At 40.5% G+C, this 13,471-nt stretch overlaps 1 protein-coding gene across 5 annotated transcripts in view; it reads left to right on the forward strand.

Annotated features, from left to right (window-relative positions):
• ATP2C1 (ATPase secretory pathway Ca2+ transporting 1) overlaps nucleotides 1-13,471 on the forward strand; it is a 100,902-nt gene that overhangs the window by 37,252 nt on the left and 50,179 nt on the right. The window lies entirely within an intron of this gene.

Raw genomic sequence — 13,471 nt, forward strand, 5'->3', positions numbered from 1 at the left:
CAGAAAAATTTGTTTGCTTCTGCTGATAAAGCTGTAGTATGGCTATAAATGTGCCTGTTATTTTCATGTCAAACCTAAAAGACCTATTATTTCAAGGTGTTTAGAGGCCTCTCTGCTTAGATAAAGCATAACGGATGTATGTGGCATGTTTAATGGTATGTATGCTGGGAGGGTTAGCTCCTTTCTTTGAAGTTATTTTTTGCTTTGCCAAATGAATTGAAAAAGTAATTTTGCTTGTGTTAATGTAAGTGTACCTGAATTAGCATTTAAGGAAATTACTTTTCAAGAGTATTGTAAGATTACCTCTTTGCAAAACATGGACATAAAACGTAGACTTCCTGTTGAAAATGCCAGTTGGTTTTCCTGAAGGAAACCACAGGATGCTTTTTTCCTCTACAGTTGGCTTTCAAAACACATCTGACCAATGTTAAAGACAATGGAGGAGCCATTGTTTTGTGCTGAGAAACCAGCAGCTTTCCTTCTGAATCCTAGCAGTAAGCAGACATTTCTTACAGCCTCTCCAGCCAATACTTCTTTAGAATTCTCGTTCAGCTTCGCATCAGCCACAAGATGAATCCTAAAATAATTTATCTGGCCAACAGTTCATGCATAAGTGTGGTACCATAAATGAGCATTAACAGATGGGGTTTGATCCTTTAGGGAAACCACCAAATGAGCTCTGGGATCCTTGAACTGAGGCAGCACAGAGTGATTTGTACCTTGTGCGTGGCATTGAGAGTATGTATCTCTTTAGCAATTAACACAGTTACATTGGTGGAACCTTCCTTCTTTTTTGAAGGAAGTGAGCTGTATCTGTCCTTCTCCCCCAGTAACTGTGGTCAGAGTAGTCTCAAAGGTTTCGAACAGCCAAACACTTAATGAAAATAAGACTAAGAGGTGAGGCATCCTATTAAAACTGCCTTTAAGGGCAGCATTTCATCAAAGAGATCATGTAGGGGAGAACAATCATGAGTGTTTTGTACATTGGAAAAGCTCCAGTCAGTGTTGGCACCTCTTGGATATTAAACTAGACAAAACCAAACCCTACCTAGGAGAACATATGTAAGAAAATCCTTGATATCAGGTAGTAGCTGATTCCTTGCTGCAGTTTAGTCAGTTAGCAAGTCAGTCAATCAGAGCACACCTGACTGCTGGAGACCAAGCAGGATATTCCTCTGTCACAGGAGATCTGTTCTCTGCCACAAAAACACATTTGTCTTTCTCAAGTTCACAGTTCAATCACTGCTTCCTAAAATACTCTGGTTAGAGTTGGATAATAGCACCTATGCTGAGCTGCATCAAGCTGCCTTGCCTTCAAATCCCTGTCCTAACTGTGGCTGGGCAGGATCTGGAAGTCACTTTAAGGTCCAAGTAGGAACAGAGCACAGTTTCACTTGTGAAAGTGTTCTCATATCAGAACTTGTCAGATGTTTGCTTGTGTACTGCCTTGTTCTTTTGCTTTACCTTTTCCTCAAAAATGACAGCTCTGCTCAGTTTAGTGGTCAAAGCCTCATCTCAGAGTAGCTCTTTGAGGAAGACAGTGCTCACAAGGGAGCAAGGAGAAAAAGACTGCAGGCTGTATGCAAATAGGAAATAAGGTACAGCTTTCAATCAGTATTTATCCTTTGGAAAAATGTATCTGTTGTTAGTCAATGCTCTGAAATTTTGGGTTGAGGCTCTTATAAAAGAGTTTATGTAGATTAAATAAAGGTTGTAGTCTTTGTGCACAGTTTACAGACAGAAGTTATCTGTTACATATGTTCAACCTGGATTACAGAAATAATTCCTCACAGCTTAAAAAAACTACATTAGTTGAATCAAAATAGCACTGTCAGACTTCGTCTGTAAATGTAGTAGTTATATGCCAAGCAACATTAGTATGACTGAGAGTGACATGTTTGACACACAATTCCTGAAATTATAGGACTACAGGCATTTTAAAGGACACATGTGATGTCCTCAAGTGACAATCTGAGACTTTTGCAAGAATCAACTCTTCCAAGCAGGAAAGATTTCAGACATCTTGTCAGCCTGGAGATGAGATACTGAGGATGCAGCTAAAAGGTCTGTATGGGACACATTCCCCAGTAAAACATCTAGCAGCTTTTGCTGAAATAGCTGGCATTTGATCTCTGCTCTGAGATTAACAGTACCTACTATAACACACAAGCTAACCTCTAGCTGGGAGTGATTATGTCTCTTAGTGTGCATAGGAGAGATGAGATCTCTTTATTTTCAGTGTTGTGGCACTGATACTTGCATTATGGTAGTCCAAGTGGTTAAAAAAAAAAGGGGGGGGGGGGGGGCACCTGTAGTCTGGCTTTTTAATTTTTTTCTTTTCTAAAGATTTTTGTATCTCAAGATGCACCTTGGTGTAGCTGCCTCAGGTTTCCAGTGTAAGTGCTCTGAAATATGCAGGTATTACAAAATACATAGTCCTTCTCTACTAGGACAACTAAGAAATCTCTATAGCTATAGCTGGATCCCCACTGCTTTGTATCAGACATGGCTAGTCAATATTTCAAGCATACACCATCTCTATCTACATACACACATTTTCAGAGCAGATCTTGGTATTGTTATAAGAAAACAGCAACTAATACAAACCAGTGAAAGGAAGCACTATGCTAAACAGGGATTGTAATCTTAAGGCACTGAGCTTCTGCATTGTTTATAAAAGTGAAGAGGAACTATGGTACCTTAGCATCTTGAAGAACCTATCTAGTCACTTACAGACTGTGGCATCTCTTGACTAAGGGTTTATACTATTCAAATTCTTAAGAATTAGAAAACTTACTAATTTAAATGGTCAATGCCTATTTGTTCTTCTGAGTCTACGTTTGTGAGATGGTCTGCTGAAGAATTCTTACATTGTTGACATTTAAAATAGGATTGTATTACATTTCCTGGAATACTCTGTTTCATGTAGGCACTTTTAGTGGCACTGATATTATCTCCATCAGATGTGGCAAGGTTCTTCACTTAGGCCAGTATCATGACTGAATGGCTGCTGATTACAACTACTGTTTGGGGGTGGGCCGTGGGGAGTGGAGTGGGCTGGCTGCCACTTCTGAAATCTAGTAAAATGAAAAACTCTAGCAGAATGGGCTGTGCAGGAGAAAGCTTAAAGTTTGGAGAAAAAAAAAGATGGACTTTTACAGCATTATTTGAATAACTGGTAGAGCAGTGTATGTACACACAAGTATGTCAAGGATTGAAGGGCAAGAGATTAAAAAACTAAGATATATTCCCTTACTGCAGCTTTATTTGTGAACAGATAAAAGGCATTATTTTTAATTAAAAAATTCTCTCTGTCCCATCCCACTGTTTCCTCCCTTTTTAAACTGTGAGTAAATCTGCCAGATACAGATGGGACTTAGATTTAATTAATGGGACTTCCATGTTAAGTGTTTCTAATACCATGGAAAGACAAGAAACCCACCAAAATTTAGGTTGCATTTAAAGTTCTGAGACAGTATAACGAAACAGATGCTTGTGATTTCTGTTTTCTTAATTGAATATCTTCAGCTGCGCCCTGTCAAACTAGCTTATCACACCATCAGATGTACTGAACATGTGTTACGATTAGGAGGTACTGAACTCATGTGCCCTCAGTAACACATGTATATCTTCACATTTCTTCCTGGGAAATTAGACAGAAATGCAGCAGCCCTATTTTTTTTTTTTTCTTCAGCATATTTTAAAATTAATTAGAGCAGAAAATGCTCAAGAGGTATTTAAAAAGTCTGGTTGAAAATGCTTTTGAATGCTAGAAATTCAAGGACTGTCAATCCCAACAATTATAAAAATTACTTAGCTTTTCAAGTTATGATTTCTTTTCAGAGAAATTTCATTTGTCCCTTCTATTCAAGTGTTGAGACTCATGCTTTCAAGCTTTTCTATGTAACTAAAAAAGGATTAGAAACTTTTATCTTGGATATAATTGCACAGTTCCAGGAACCAGCATGTAATATCAAAGAATATCACATTAAAGCTCAGAAGCCACAAATGCTATTAACACAGCACTTTTATAGGAACTGGGCTCTTGGTTGTAGCCTTTCTCTGTTGTTCATGCCATGCCACGCCACACCTCTTTCTTTATGGTATTTGCTTTGCACCCGCCAGCTGTAAGTTATAGGCCTGATATACAGCCTGAACTCAGTCCTTACAACACAGGGAGGAGCCTGAATTAGTGATAGCAATCTTAATAGTGGTTGCCTTTTGTAGTAATGTGTGGTATTTTCAATGAGGGATGGCATAATATATATATATTTGCAACCATGCTATATATAGGAGTCAGAAGTGCTGTCACTGCTGTTTGAAACTCTTAAACCTGAACAATTTGATGTAGTTGCTTCTTCAGTGAGAGTGCTCTAAGTGTCACTGTGTTTGAGCAGGGCTAATTTTACATGGAAGGACAGGATGTCATGCTGCAGCTATTTGAATGGAATTACTGTCACAAATGCCTAGGCTGGTTCAACATCATGAAAACATTAAAAAAAAAAAAGTGTTGCTTAAATATAAGTGCTTGTGAAGCTTGTATACCTGCAGTAAACCTGGAGCTCACTAAAAAAATCACAGAATTACTTTGGCTGGAAAAGACCTTCAAGATCATCAAGTCCAACTCTTAACCTAACACTGACAAGTTCTTAACTAAACCATATCCCTAAGTACTATGTCTGTACAACTCTTAAATCCCTCTAGGGATTGTGACTCCACCACTGCCCTGGGCAGTCTGTTCCAATGCCTGACAACACTTTCAGTTGAGTAATTCTTCCTAACATCTAATCTAAACTTCTCCTGGCGCAACTCGAGGCCATTTCCTCTTGTCCAATCACTTGTAACTTCATTGAACAGACCGATCCCAACAGCCTCCTTTCAGGTAGTTGTAGAGTGTGATGAGGTCTCCCCTCAGCCTCCTTTTCTCCAGGCTAAACAACCCCAGCTTCCTCAGCCACTCCGCATAAGTCATATGCTCCAAACTCTTCATCAGCTTTGTTGCCCTTCTTTGGACATGCTCTGGTAGCTCAATGTCCTTTCTGTAGTGAGGGGCCCAGAACTGAGCACAGTGCTCAAGGTGCTGCCTCACCAGTGCCAAGTAGAGGGGCAGGATCACCTCCCTGGTCCTGCTGGCCACATTATTCTGGAAGCAGGCCAGGATGGTGTTGGCCTTCTTGGCCACCTGAGAACACTGCTGGCTCATGTTCAGGCAGCTATTAATCAACACACCCACGTCCCTCCTGTTGGGATCAGAAGACATTGTATGAAGTGCTGCAGAAATGTGTGAAATCACTTGCTCTTTTCTTCAGAATAGACATACTTCCAGTGTCCTAGGTTTTCCTTTTGTCAAAAACCGCACAAGAAAAGACCATTTTAAAGGTTTTGGTAAATTTAAAGATGGAACTTATTTTTGCTCACTGATTTTCAGTTTTTCTGTTACAGTTCTGCATTCTTTAAGCTTTGACCCTAGAAGTAGGATCTTGATTAGTCTCTTTAGGATGTAATAGCTTTATTGCTGCAAAGCTTAATTTCATCAAACCTAGCTCTCTTCAGATATTCCAGTGAGAGTATGGCTTAGAACATAACAGACTTTATCAACAGAAAACACTGAAACACTAGGGTTATCTTCTTTAAAATTCTTTGTAATCTGCCCCAGGAAGTGAAAAACCACATTGGACTGTTTACATGTGTTGAAGATGTGAGGTTGTAAACCACTAACGATGAACTTTTCAGAAAGGGGAAACAAATTGGAGTGAAAATTATGGGAGATATAAAAGACAAATTCTTAAAAGCACCCAGTTTACTGAAATCCATAACTACTTAAGATAATTCTCTTGGAGCCCTGCTCTGCAAAACCAAGATTTTTTTTCCCCAGTGCATACACACAATAGTAACTTCTAATTAATCCATGTTAATTCTACAATGGCAGAGGCTTCTAATGGTTTCTTTTGCTTTGTGTGGGGTTGTTATTGTTGTTTTGGTTTGGTTTTTATTTTTTTTCCCGGATGGATGATTTTCCACAGGTCAATGAGTGATGAATCTGAAACATCAGTAGCTTTTTATCTTTTTGGTTCAGCATATTAAATAAGCCCTAGACAGCTAGCTGGATAGATTTACAATTAGGTACAACCTAATGATAGATATAGACATATAGATTTAGGGTTAAGTAAATAATAGATATAATAGGAATAATAGAATAATACAATGTAAGAAATATTTTATGTGATATGATAAATATTGTCTCATAACAATAGTATCTTAATAAATTTTCTACTGTGATAATATTATAATATTCTGACCTTAAATATGTGAAATACACAAGATATATCATATAAGTAATGTCCCTGATTAGCTATAAACAGATTCTGGGCTGGGCTATTTTCAAATAGCATGTAGAATCTTTACGGTTAGAATTTGCTTCAATATGAAATTCAAATAGGAAACAAGCTTTTCACTGATCTATCACTGCCAGTTTCTGTGGTCTATAAATAGGGTTCTATCCTTAGAACTCCTCAACAGATCTCGATTACGTTGGAGGCCCTTAAAGATGGAATGGGAACTGCCTAGTATTTCTCCTGAAAGAGGAACTTCTTTTTTTCCCTTCTCAATAGGCAGTTGGCATGTCGAATTTGTACAGAATGTCCCCACTATCCAGATGGTGGGGAGGAGGGTATACGGTACAAGTTTTGACTCTTTAAATTAAATCCCCCTCTGGTGCTTCTTGGCTTGTTGCAGATGCACAGAATGCAGCTGACGTTAGTCAATGATTTACTGGAAGGGAGAAAGAGGGGCACCACAGGGCCCTTTTAGCCCTCCCTTTGCAATAGGCTGGTGGAATATACACTCTAAATTAATATGATACAGCCATGGGGCTTGTTCCTTCCATATCCACTCCTGCCAATTTCAGATGGGGCTGCTTCCAACCTTTGGTGATGTATGGACTTGAGTACTGGCTAATGTAAGAGTTAGGCTAACAATGGCGATGTTCCTGGAAACGGCTCTAACATCACTACATTTCTGTGTGCATTTAACTTTTCTTCACTCTTCCCCTTGCAGCTTTATTGTTGGGCTCGATGAAGAATGCATGTGAATATAGATTTAGCCTTTCAGTTCACCACTTGTAGCCACCTTAAGGTTAACGGTCTTTTACACTAGGGCACTTAGTTGAATAGAAGCACGCTACATTAATTGCTTTAGTAAGTAACCTCTGGCAGCCTTAAAAATGTGACCCTGGACAACTTTTGTTAAAACATAAGGATCCTCTGAACACTTGACTTCCATTTACATACATGTAGTAATAGTTCTGAAAATAAAAAGCAAAGTGGAATGTGAGCTCTCCTGTAAAACAAAAGTTTATGATGAATTTGTCCCAACCTGCATTGCTACCACATGCTGTCAGTTGATAAAATTTCTGGCTTTCCGAGTCTAAATAAAATTACACACATTATTCTTAAGTTTTTTATCAAACAAATTATTATTCTTGCCAGGAGCTGAAATCTTACAACTACATGAACATCTGTTTACTAACTGCCAGCTCCTTACTCAGTATTACCTTCACCCAATTTTACCCCCACCAGTAATCTCGAAAAAGAATTTCCAAGTGCTGAGAGACTTGGCAAGATTACTTGTCTGTAATATATGCAGCATTCCTGAAATTCTTGGCACAGCAGCCTTGAATCAATTCAAACTAAAACACTTCACAACTGCTGTTTTTTTAACTGTTTATAGTTTTGGTTTTGAGAAGTCCTTATTCACCACTACCACCATCTTACTATAATGTGAGTGAAATATTTTTAAAAGTAAATGGGGTGCTCTTTCTTGTTTAATGAATTGCAGTAATCCTTTGGCAGGACATAAACCTTTACCAGGGAGCGGTTTTCCACCTTCTACTATACTCGGGCCATAACATGAGGGTAGCTGCAGCTGATGGTGCAGAGGGATGGTGGCTTTGGTAGCCATCCTAACGAGCCAGGTAGTCTGCCTCAGCTGAGGCTTCCAACAGTGCTTTGCCTCACAGCATCTTCCAATTACAGGGAGCAGTCTCCATAAATGTGCCTCTTAAAGGAGACAGGAAACTAGCTCTTTATTTCACAAAATGAGTAGTGGGATTGTCTCAGGAAATGTGAAGCCTCAGTAGACAGGATAGAGGCTCTTTGGAGGTGTCACGGGCCCCCACAGGAGGGCTTCCACTTCAGTAGTGAAGCTTTTAAGTTGGCTTTGAAAGCAATTACTGAGGGTAACACAGGAACAGCTGAGGAGCTTTGGATGCCCCAAGTGAAGGGAGGAGAAACCTCTGGAAAAGATACAATTAATAGTTTTAACTAGTTCAAAGTTGGGCAGCTGAAATAAGAGAATGGCAAGTGAGTATGGAATATGTGGGAGAGATGGAAGATATCAAAAAGTATAGAAGATGAAATACAGGCTTGAGACAACAGTTGAGTACTGTGGTCAGAAAAATGAATTAATCTAGCCTTTGTCTGAAGGATAGATTAAATCAGACTTTCTTGAATCCTTTAAGAGTCTATGTTCACAACAATTGAAGCTAATTTAAGGTTTGAGCTCCCATAGTCCTGCCACTGCCCCTCACTGCCTTCCTGTACCACTTGTGGGAATTCAGCAGCAAGGCCTTTTTTGACATGGGCTTTCTTCTTGGCTGCATCAGTCCCCCTGGGTTGAGTTACCAAGAGATGACTGTGCCAGGGTCAGCACACAGGAAGTGCAGAACTGAGCATCAGCAAAAAGAGAATCTCAAAAGTCTGGTTTTATGTCAGCTTAAGCTGCTGCAGTCCTGCAGCCCCTCTCTCTGAAGGTAGAATATTAGTAGGGATGTTATTTAGGGATGAGACGAGAGGGTTAAATTTAATGGTGTCTTAAAAACCAGTGAAATCTAATTTAAGACTGCCATAAACCTAAGTTCATTAATTAGCATAATTGCACAGTGTCAAGACAGGGCTGAGCTAAGATAATTTGAAAAAATGTAGCTATGTTTCTTACATCTTAACATGTTCAGATTTATAAAATGAAATGAGTACGTGTTTCTTCTGGGAAAACAGTGTCATTTATCTTCTTTTAAACTTAGTGATCTGATTTTTAAAAAGATATATATGTATGTATATTTATGTACACACACATATATAAAAACATTCAAACTTTATGTAGAGTTTCCATGGATTTACCTCTGGAGAATTCTATTCAGGGCTGAGGTGACTGCTTCTATCAGCTAGCAGTGAAATAGCATGGATGGAAAGGGTGTGGGGAGGAAATATGCAATACAGGCTTTACAAATTATACATGCTATTTAAAGAGTGTAAATGAGAAGCTCCAGTATCATCCCTCACCTGCCCTGACTCCAGTCATACAAGTACTCTGTAGAGAACTGCAAGAGCACTGGTGAGTTTTTGACATCAAGATGAAAGACAAATGAAATAAAATAAAAGTCCATTTTAACAAAATGTATTTTTTTTTCTTCCAGAAAAGCTAATTTGTGCTCAGTTTATTTGAGGGTGGTTTGAAGTATACCTAAAACAAATTAAGTAAATCATTGAGAAGTCAGTTTTGACAGAAAGATTACATTAACCCTTTCTGGCCCAAACTGAAGTGCTATAAAAAGTTTTGTCCGTATTAAAATACTGTTGATGTTATGATTCAGAAACATGTTTCTATTATTATAGTGCATAAATGAACTTCCTGTGAAATTAATAAAACCTGTAGTGGATTTGATTAGCATTAGTTAACACTGATGGAATTTAAACAAATGCATCTTTACCAGGATCCTTTAAAAGGATCTAGAAGCTCATTTCAGAGCAAGTACTTCAAGTCCTGTCATAGTCTGAAGAGTGACTTCAACAAAATTCTGTAAAATGTATCTCTAGTCTGTGAGCCATATAGTTAGAGGTACCTTTGGGTTTGGGGGGTTATTTTGTTTTTCTTTTTGTTATTTGGTCTTTTTTTTTTTTTTTTTTTTCCTACTTCTGCTAGTGCTGTAGCACAGGGAGTAGTTGAGATTAATTGATTTTGGTACAGAAGGCTAAATCAAACCCAAACTTGAAGTTAAGCTTGCCCAAAAGCTTGCTGCAGGTTAAAGCCTATGTGTTTAATGCCATTAGACTGGATTCTCCCTTCTTTCTTTCCAGCTGGTCGATGGTACTATCTGGAATGTCACATTTATTACCTTACATTTTTTACAAGCCTTCCAGAGGCTCTTAATTCTTCTGAAGATGTAGAAGGGCAACTAAAGCAACCTTTTGGGTTGCCTTTGGATTCATCCAGAAGCCAAATATGCTTTTTTACAGGTGACTGCTTAAAACAAACAAACAACCCAATCAAACAAACAAAACCCAACCAACCAAACCATTTTATCAAATTACTAGTTTTCAGCCCTGAAGGCCTAGGGGAGCACAGAAAGTACTAAAAGCTGCAGTACCTATTTATGCTCCCCATACCTGTGCCACCTTCTTGGCCGTGCCAGAATAACCACTTCTGGTTCCGTCTGAGGAGTCTGTATTTACTGATCTGCTGGGTTATTCAGGACATGAATCAGTTCCGACAAAGTCAGGTGTTGGTCAGTTTGAGGTTGTGGTTTTGAGATAAACTAGTGGCTCCCTCCTGCTGAAAGCCACTCGCTGCCTGACTTGGGCCTCAACGGGAGGCAAATTGGGGGACTTCTGTGGGGAAAAGGATGGGGAGGGGGGGAGTGGGGTGTGGTGACAGAAAGACAGGAACTCTTTTTTGGTGATGCAGTGGTGTGCTGTGGCATATACACCTGAAAACACACCAAGGGAAGAATGTCTGGGGCTTGTGACTGCTTAAGCTGGTAATGAACACTCATGAAACTCTGCTTTCCTACATGAAAGCCTATTATCAGCAGGTTCACTTGTTTTTAGAAAGTGTTTTCGGGTCTGCAAACCAGAAAGAGAAAACAACCACTAACTGGGATGTTTAGTCTTTTTTCCCCACTAACTGTATCAATAATGCATATCCTTTCATGGAGTATTTTTAAAAAAGATATTCTGACTGTAAAGTGTAGAGGTTGCTTGGCCTTTCGTATTTGGATTTGTAATTGTTCTCATTTGTATATGTATTTTCACTGGAATTATTCAGTTGTGGCTGGACACGTTTGCTCACTGGATATTCGGATGAGCATTTTATTGCAAGATTTTTTACAAGATAAAAAATATAAAACAAATTTTACTGGAATTTCTGAGTATTACTGGCTACAACTCGTTACTCTAAGCGAAGCCTTTTAGAATTTCTTACTATCTTCATAATCGTATTCTAATAATGTTGCTTTGGTTTGCCAAATTGTGCCTTTGTCACGTAGTTTATGAAGCTTCCTGAAGATCTTAGGGCTGTCCTAATACTCTTTTGTGTCAAGGTCAGGATTTTTAAAGAAACCATATTCGGCAGCAGACAGAGACAAGACCCTTTGAGCATTGTTTATTAAACAGCTACTCTCTGTAGATGTAGAGTATGGTAGAAACTTAGTGCAACTGTCAAGGATGGGTTTAATTCTGGTGTAACGCAGAAGAGGTGCTTTCCAGCTGCCTGGCGGCATTGCAGGCATGGATGGTTATTGGCAGATGTACAGTAATGTGAAGAGATGAAACCTCAGAGATGAAGGTTTTTTTAGTTCTCACTATATGGTCGGGTGGGTTTCTGACTTTCTTCCCCTCTTCTAAGACACTCGAACAAAGAATGTTTCTTAGTAGGCTGACACTGTCACAGGTATGTAGGTCCCAATAGTTTCAGTTGTGAACAAGCTCAGTAACGTTCAAGAATTCCCTTCCGATCTTCTCCCTAAGACTTCTCATAGCATAGCATAAAAAAGCCCAAATGTTGTGTTGGGGATGTAAACAGTATTAGGACCTGCAGGCTCTGTTTTTTTTATTTCATGTAAATATTTACACAGTTTTTTCATATTTAATGGTAACATCTGATATCAAAAGCAAGAGCTACCTGTTTTAACAAAGTAACTGGTTTTCCTAATGAGTTATTTGGCCTCAGTTTTACGTTGAAATGGAGGCATTATAATTAGTGCCACAAGTAGGTTCTTTGCTTGCCTTACACAGGAGTTAACAGAAACAGTATCTTGGAGGAGAGTATCTGCTACGATGAGAGTGCTACCTACTTGTAGTGGGATTGTGCTCCTCCATGGAGTCACCGCGGAGATATTCAAGTGCCACGGCCAGTCTATGGGACAGGCCTATAAAACTGTGCGTTAGGTATTCTCAAACCATCAGCATGCTTGTTGTCATTTGTTTTCCTGAATGCAAACAGCTAGGGCCCCTTGTTTAAATCAGCGCAGGTAAGACAAATTCATATTCTTTTAGCACTCAAACAAACTTGTCTTCGAGCGCTTCAAAAGCACAAAGTATGCTCTTTAACCTCACCTCGCTTAGCTAAGGAGTTCAAGAGGCATGCTATGATGGGTTGGGAGATTTAACTAAAAGTGTTTAAAATTGAGTTCTGTTAACTGCTTCTTATGAACTGACAAAGACTGATTTTTGGTTTCTTCTGCTGCTTAAGAAAAACAAAGCCAAGGTGACGGGTCATTAATCACGAGATGTCAATGCAGTTGTATTTCTCTGACCACATTGCCAGCTCCTTTAGAAACGAGGTGTAAAGCCTGCGATTAGCATGTCTCCCTTAGATTTTGACCTTGAAGAGTCTAAAAGCATTTTGCTCTTACTAGTGCTGCGCTTCGTGCCTACAGTATAAAATTGATTATCTCAATGGAAATTACTTTTCTTCAAAAACTTCCCCTGCCTTGAAACTGCAGTTTCAAAGACTGTTTCTTTGTCGTTTAGGTAAACGTAACCGAATGGGTAAAGCATTTTTTCCCCCACGCTACTTCGCTAACAATGAGGGCTGGTGGTGGCAGGATGGGTAGCTAGGACCAGGTTGTAGAAGCAGTGACCTGAACCGTTTTAAGATTTTTGCACGGAGTCTTGGCTTTTGGTGTGGTTTGCTTGTTTTGTGTTTCCGTTTCCGTAACGTTCGGAGGAGCATGAGAAGCTGGCGGTTTGACCCCAGCTCCAGCCTCTCGTCCTGTAACGCCAGCACCGGCAGCCGCCGCTCGCCCTGCGCGGCTCCGGGCTCCGCACCAGCGCGGCTCCGGGCTCCGCACCAGCGCGGCTCCGGGCTCCGCACCAGCGCGGCTCCGGGCTCCGCACCAGCGCGGCTCCGCCGGCACGGCCCGGGCGGCTCCCAGCAGCTCCGGAGCCAGCGGCTGTGCCCGGCGCTGCTTCCCACGGGCAGCGCGGGGGGCCGGGACTGGCCCCGCTCCCGGCAGCGGAGCCCGGCGGGGGCCGCTGCGCTGCGGAGGGCAGCGGGGCTCCCCAAGCGGGACGCTCCTCAGGCCGCTGCACGGCTCCGTCTTTCTTCCCAGGAACGTGCTCCTCCTGCCCGGGCAGGGAGGTGAGCAGAGCCGGCCGCGGAGCTGGGCGCCGGGGGGCTCCTCCAGAGCTCCTGG

This window comes from Apus apus, chromosome 2 (assembly GCF_020740795.1).
Source record: "Apus apus isolate bApuApu2 chromosome 2, bApuApu2.pri.cur, whole genome shotgun sequence".
Taxonomy (NCBI): Eukaryota; Metazoa; Chordata; class Aves; order Apodiformes; family Apodidae; genus Apus; species Apus apus.